Source organism: Peromyscus eremicus, chromosome 20, assembly GCF_949786415.1.
Source record: "Peromyscus eremicus chromosome 20, PerEre_H2_v1, whole genome shotgun sequence".
Taxonomy (NCBI): domain Eukaryota; kingdom Metazoa; phylum Chordata; class Mammalia; order Rodentia; family Cricetidae; genus Peromyscus; species Peromyscus eremicus.
This window is the reverse complement of record NC_081436.1, coordinates 5760424-5767389: the sequence shown is the minus strand read 5'-3', so window position 1 is coordinate 5767389 and position 6966 is coordinate 5760424.

Here is a 6966-nt window from a genome sequence, read left to right as displayed (position 1 = left end):
CACACACACCAGAGAGAATAAGAGAGAGGAGGGGCAGGGAGACGGAGGAGGGATTTCACTTTTTAAAACAACAAAATACTACATGTCTAGCATGTCTAGCTTGCAATAAAAACTTAATTGGATCATGAGGCCAAACTGGGCTGTAGCTCCAACAGCATTCTTGCTGGCCTGAGGTGGGCCCCATCTTTATAGCGGCCTGAAGTCCCCCATCTCATCTCACCCCTTCAGCTTTACTCTCTGGCTTTGGTCCCTGCACCAGCCCACAGCGACAGCAGAGCCCTGTGGTCAGAAAGACACAGCTGGAGGAGGGGCTCTGGAGCCATCTCACCCGACTGGGCCCAGGCCCTGGCTCTTCCCCTGGACCTGTTACACTCAGTCGCCTGCACTCCCTCAGCTTCTGTTTCCTTATCTGTGAAATGAGAAGAATAACCCTACACACCTCCTCAGCCTGTGAGGAGTCCATGGGATAATCTGCGCCAACTACTTGGTTCCCTGTCTGGCACACAGCACTTGCTCAATCAATTTTGGTGCTGGTGACTGAGCCCAGTTGGTACAATCACTGGGAAGGATTCACCCAAACTACAGTGTGGTTTTTAAAGATAATTTAACCTTGCAAACGCTCCCTTCACCATTCCATTTTACTTCAGCACACTCAATCTACCCGAACACACAGGTATTTCTATGCAATAAGCGGCCCCTGAATGACTCTGGGATGTACTGGGACCTCATTGGTGGGTCAGGACTTTTTGGTGATAGGATTCTGTTCTTGGGGCTCACAACAGAATGGGGGTAGTGGGCAACTGAACACACAGTCACAGCCCTGTCAGGTCCAAGATCTCCTCACCCTCAACTATTCAGACATTTGGTATTCAAAGGGGTCCTGTATGGATTTGATTCTCCCTCTCTTCCCAGGATCAGAACATCTAGGGTCCTCCTCAGGAGATACATGACTGTAAATGATCCCCCTTCACCTCCGGTTTCCCAGGCTGCACACGGGATTGTAAGAAAGGCGCCAGATCTCAAATGGAGTTCATTAGGATGGAATTTTACCCGAGGCAGTCCCTCCTCCACTTCTTAACATCATGGCACCCAAGATGTGCGTGTGCTTGCCAAATAGGCTGGGCAGAGGTAACTTCCCATCCCTGGCACAAGGCCGGAACTTCAGAACCATTTGGAACAAAGAACTCTGCCCTGAAGGTGTTTTCCGGCGCCTCCCGGCCAGTTCGGAGCTGCCCTGCTCACCCTGGCCAGGCCTCACTGGCCATCTCGTTTCCAGCCCTCGTGAACAAGAAGGGGAGGAGGAACTGAGCCGAATGACCTCCACTGCAGAAGAGAGAGCCACTACTCGAAGAGGCTTGGCTCGGTCCTAGAAAGGCCCTAACTGAAGTACTGGTTCTTTCACAGTAACTTAATGACTTTGGGCAGGAGAGCCTACCCCTTAATCCCTTTGAACCTCCATTTCCTCTTCATAAACCAGGGAGAGGCATGAGTGAGAAAACATAAAAGAAACATTTAATAGAGTGCCTGGAACATGGTGAGTTTTACTAACCTTCGGTTAATATGACTTTCAGCTATTATATAATACGGTAACCTCCTAAGGGTCAAAGGTTGCTGTAGGGAGAAACACTGGGCAGAGTTTGGGGTGTGGGCAGCATAGGGGGAAGCTAGGCAGGGCCTGGCTGTTAAGCCCGGCTTGGGCCTGGCAGCCAAGGTGAGTGAGGCTCGAGGCAGAGGTGCTTGTCTGCCCTTGGAGCCGACAGGCACAGACTGGCTGGTGTAATTACAGAGTTGATGGCTAGGGTGGCCCATGCAACTGCCCAGGCAGCCACATTCTTTAGTGGGGTGGGTGGGTGGGTGGCTAAGTTGGCAGCTGACTGTTTGTGTGGCTAGTAGGATGCTGAGTGGTTAGTAAACCCTCTCCCTAGCATCCCCAGGCAGGCTGCTCAACACCAAAAGCATTTGGCTCCCTACCCCTCCACGGCAACTTCTCTGTACCCCCATCTCAGCCCTCCAGCTACCTCCTGCTTCCCAGACAAGTCAAGTCAGAAGGCTAAAAAGACAAGGTCAGACCCTGAACAATGGACCAATGAAGAAATCGATCTTGCCTGGATCCTTAAGTATCCTAGAAGCCCTATAGGAATCCTACCAGAGCCTTAGCCTCAGTGCTGTGATTAATGTTCATGGCTCACATCTTCTGTATCCTTTTCTAAAAACATATGTCCACGGAAAATACGTACTTCTCCCAAACCCTTTGACAAAAACGCCATTCAGTAGGTATTAACTGAGCATCTAAGCATATGCTCAGCGCTAACATCATGCTCTGGGGAGAGGTGCTCAGATCCCTTATCCACTGCTGGTGGAAAGCCAGAAAGATAAAACTTCAACCACACCCAGAGGTCGGGCACAGAGGTCACAGAATGCAGGGTCCACCTGTCCACAGTGCCTCGGACAAGCACACCCACAGAAACCAGCTCTCTGGCCCATGACAATACCATGGTAGCTAAAAGGAGCTGCAGAAACTTGTCTAGCACAACTCTGTCACTTTAGAGATGAGGTCGACATTGAGTATTGAAAAACATGAGGAGGGATGGGACGGTCCGTCCACAGCCGAAGGGAGAATTCTTTTACATCCATTTTTTTAAAAAATATCAATGCCAAACACGGAGTTCTGTGTGGACCAGCTATGTCATTCCTAGGTGACGTAGGAAGCAAACATATCATCATTTCATAGTAGCCCCAAACTGGAAACAACCCAGATGACCGCCTACAAGAGGGAGAACATACAATGTGTGGAATACTCGATCACGGCGTTAGCTAATGTGTGTCAGTGTGGAAGAGGCTCAGAAATACAGCCCTAGTGAAAGGGCGTGTGATAGAGAGTGATGTGGGAAAACCTCAAGGCCATGTAACCCAGTACCCACACACTGTTTCAAAAACACACTTAGATGATAACCCAAATCTCCCTTGCGTTTGATTCCTGAGTGGCGGGGAGTTTGTAATCCCAAACCTGGAGGTTCGGACAGGCAGATCCCCGGGGCTTACTCTCTGCACTCTAGCCTGATGGAGGTGCTCCAGGCCAGTGAGAGGTGGACAGTGTTCCAGAGGTCGATACCTGAGGTTGTCCTTCGGCCTACATGACTGCCTACACACACATACACACGTGTACACACACACACACACACACACACACACACACACACAGAGGAGAGACACACACTCACATGTATGTGCACACATTAATTTTTTTTACATTTATTCATTTATTGTGTTCACGTGGGCATGCACCACGATACAGATGTGGGTGTCAGAGGACAGCTTGTAGGAATCAGTTCTCTCCTTCCACCACGTGGCTTCTGGGGACTGAAGTCAGCTTGTCAGTTCTGACAGCAAGCGCCTTTACCCACTGAGCCTTCTTGTCAGCCCAGACACACATAGACTTTAAAAAGTTTAATTAATCACTATAAATGCTCTACTCCTAACTTGGGTGGTTAGCATAGTTGCACAACATCTGTAAATATGCTGTATACTCTTGTGTGACATATTATTTCTCAATTAAAAGACAAAACAAAGCAGAAAAACAGCTGAAGAACCGGAATCACGTCGGATGCTCCCTCAGAAGCACACTCAGCAACGCTCCCAGGTTCCTTGTCTAACATATGGCAGAATGAGAAACCAAATCTGCGTTTGGCCAAGTACCACGACAGCCATTTCTGAGCTCCCACAGAACCTTCCACAATGCCTGGGTTTTTGTGCTATCGTTTGGAAACAGTCACGATCATCTTTCTTTTTGTTGTTAAATTCCCGGTGTCTTAGCCCATGTCTGCCAAATGACCGTCGCGAGCCTTTCAAGACCCTACGTACTCTGTGCCAGGCACTTGACTTTGCTCAGCTAATCCTCAGCAGTCACACATCGGAGCTATGATCATCCCCAATTTACAGACAGGGAAACGGGAATTTGGAGGGATTAAGAAATTTGCCCTAGGTCGCTAACGAGTAAGTGTCAAACCTAGAAACTCTGACTCTATTTCTCCCGCTCACTCTTCCCGGCTGCTTGCCCAGCCTTGAACCCTCTAGCCACATGTTAGAGGACATTGTAGTATGTTAACACTAAGGGGAATCGTGTAAATGAAAGGATTCCGATGCTCAGCACAGGGCCTGCCTGGAGGCCATCAGAACAGCCAAGAGTCCTTTTCTCCAGGGAAGAGAGTTAGGATCAGGAGTCTAAAAGGGACAGTCAGGGCAGGGTGGGGGTGGCTAGAAGAGACAGCTCAGATGGGCTGGTGGGACAGTGGCCTTTAACATGCTCACTTAGCATTCCGCGGTGATTTGTTTGAAGTTGCCTTCCAGGCCATCTAAGTCTTGCTGGATTCTGTGCAACTTCTGCGCAACCTTAGATTTCTCAGGTTCTTTGATGCCTCTGGAGTATGGTGTACGTCTAAGACCACAGCAGAGGCGGCGCAGAAGTTTAAAAGAACCTTTGAGACACTACCATCCCCAGAGCAACCTTTGGCCAAAGAGAACTTACTCTTGGGTCAGCTTGTCCTAACTAGTTAGTAAATCTAACCCTACAGCCCACAAACATTTATTATGGGCCTATAACACACAAGCCACAGCACTAAGTGTCTGCGACTGCTCTGGGAATGCAGAGGTGTAGAGCTCCTGGGGATTACTCCTGTGGTTTCAGCATCCTACAGACTCAAGTATCAGTCCTGACTTTCCATGTTGCAACCTCACCAAGACTCAGTTTTCCCATGTACAGAGTGGGCACAGGAGTTGCTCCTTCTTAACAAGGTAGAGAATGGTAGGGCCAGGAGGCGGGGCTTATTAAGTACGTGGAACAGCATCTGGTATCCAGTGCTCAGCGAGCTACTGTTCCTGGAGTTATGACTCCAGTGCCAGCAGGTGGCACACACTAGACCTGTCACCAGCAAAGGCTTGAGAGCTCCACAGTGCCTGGAATGTCACACCATGCAGAACACATCAAACCTTTGGCTTGGCATCAGAAGGCCAGTGAGAGGCGGTAGCTTCCCAGGAACTGGTACTGGGTCCTGCCCAAACTCCACTTTCCCGCTGGTACAGCTGCCCACACCCTGTTAAGGACCAGGACTCTCCCCTGTGCAGAATGAAGACTTTGTGTGGCATCTGGTTCTGGGAACACTGCTTAGTCTATTCTTTGGCACGAGACCTGCAGGGCAGGTTTGCAGAAGCATGGGGCACACTCAGACTCTCACAGCTCCCTCTGCTTCTGCCTCTAGCCTCTGCCATTTGCTCACCAGCCACCCTGTTCTCCCCTAGCCAGTCTGGGGGAAAGTCTCGCCTGCTTCTCACACACACACACAAGCAGGTGGGATTTCCAAAGAGGTCCTACTTGCTCTTTTCATTTGTGATAATGAGAAAGAATGACTTCCTGCTTGCCCGGGTAGATAGTCACTCCACAGTCAGGGAGGCTCCACTCCCCCGTGTCCTACGCCTTAATCACTCAGACACTCAGCCTCTGGGGACTCTCCAGAGAGGCTATCCGGAGTATCTGGACCACAAGGACTCAGAAGGGAGAGCAGTTTCTCTTCCACATGTCACTACCACAGGATGCTGCTGCTGCTGCTGCCACCAACGCCTATCTATAGCTTAGGTTGAGCAAGAAGTGTCTGTCCCCACCTTGGACCATTTCTCCAACAGTCAGAGGCAGAGGACTCAAATGCTAGCTAGCATCCAAGGACATCAGTTCCATGCCCCGCTCAGCAGTTTCTCCCCAGCTCTGCTTGCTATCTTGGTTGTCCCTGGATCTGGATTCCAAGTGACCTGTGCCCTTTATCTACATGGACAAGGTCTGACTGCCTTTCTCTTCCTGGTTGTGTACTCACTTTAGAGAGGGACTTCTTTGTGGGATGTGAGTGTCCCCAGAGGTCTGGAAGGCAGAAGGACAAATGAGGAGTCTGTAGGGAAAGGAGCAGAGGAAGCACAAGGCCGAGTCTTGGCTTCCCTGTACCCCAGCTCCCCTGGGGAAACTGAAGAGGAGGTCACAGGTCTTTGTGTCCCGTTCTGAGGTAAGGGCGGCACAGGAAAATCCAAAGGCAAGGCCAGTCACGAGTGAAGGATGAAAGAATGTCACTTCAGTGGTGGGCTGGGTCTTCGACAGGGTGGCCAGGAGCAGTTCTACCCTTAAGGAAGGGACTGGAATTGTCTGACTAGGCCAGAGGGCAGGCTGGGGTGTTGGGGCTGCCCTGAGAATTTTGTAGCCCCACCCTCACCTCAGCATTAAGTCTCTCCCACCCACCTTGTCCCTTAATCACTCTGTGTGACCTCTCCTGGGTTTGGATGATTAGATGTCCAGCTGACCCAGGTCTGGGCTTATGTCTCCCCATGGCCAGGCACAAAACCCCGTTTAACTCAGGAGCATCCCAGTTTGGATAGTAAGTCATACAGTCAGTAAGGAAGGTTAAGGACAGATCATAGAGAAAGAACTAGCAGTGAGGTTCTGGTGGTCTGGGGCAGCTGCCGCCAGGCGGGCTTCAGGCCAGTCGGAGCCTTGGAACTGGACAGCCGTGGGGACGGTGCCAGGGCTGCTGCTCCTCATGGGGCTGTCTTTGGAGGCTGAAGCCTGGCCTGCTGGGATCTGCTTGCGGACAACCCTTGGCAGCCTGGCACCATGCTGGGACACACAGGAGGCTCTTAATCAAATCTGGTCATGTCCTTATTTCCTCTACCTGCATCCCAAATGCACTCACAGCAGGGACAAGCAGAAGCTTGAGCCCTCTAATCCACTATCCAGCTACAAATTAGAATGTGACCCAGGTACCCTGGCCTTGCTGTTCTGCATAGACAGCAGCAGCCCAGAGGCTCAGCTCAGCCAGTTCCTAGGATGTAGGGTGAAAAAGTGAACAGAATTCTCCTGTCTTGGGTAACTTCTTGGGCTAGCCCACCAGACCCTAGGCCAGTGGTTCTCAACCTGTGGGTCATGACTCCCAT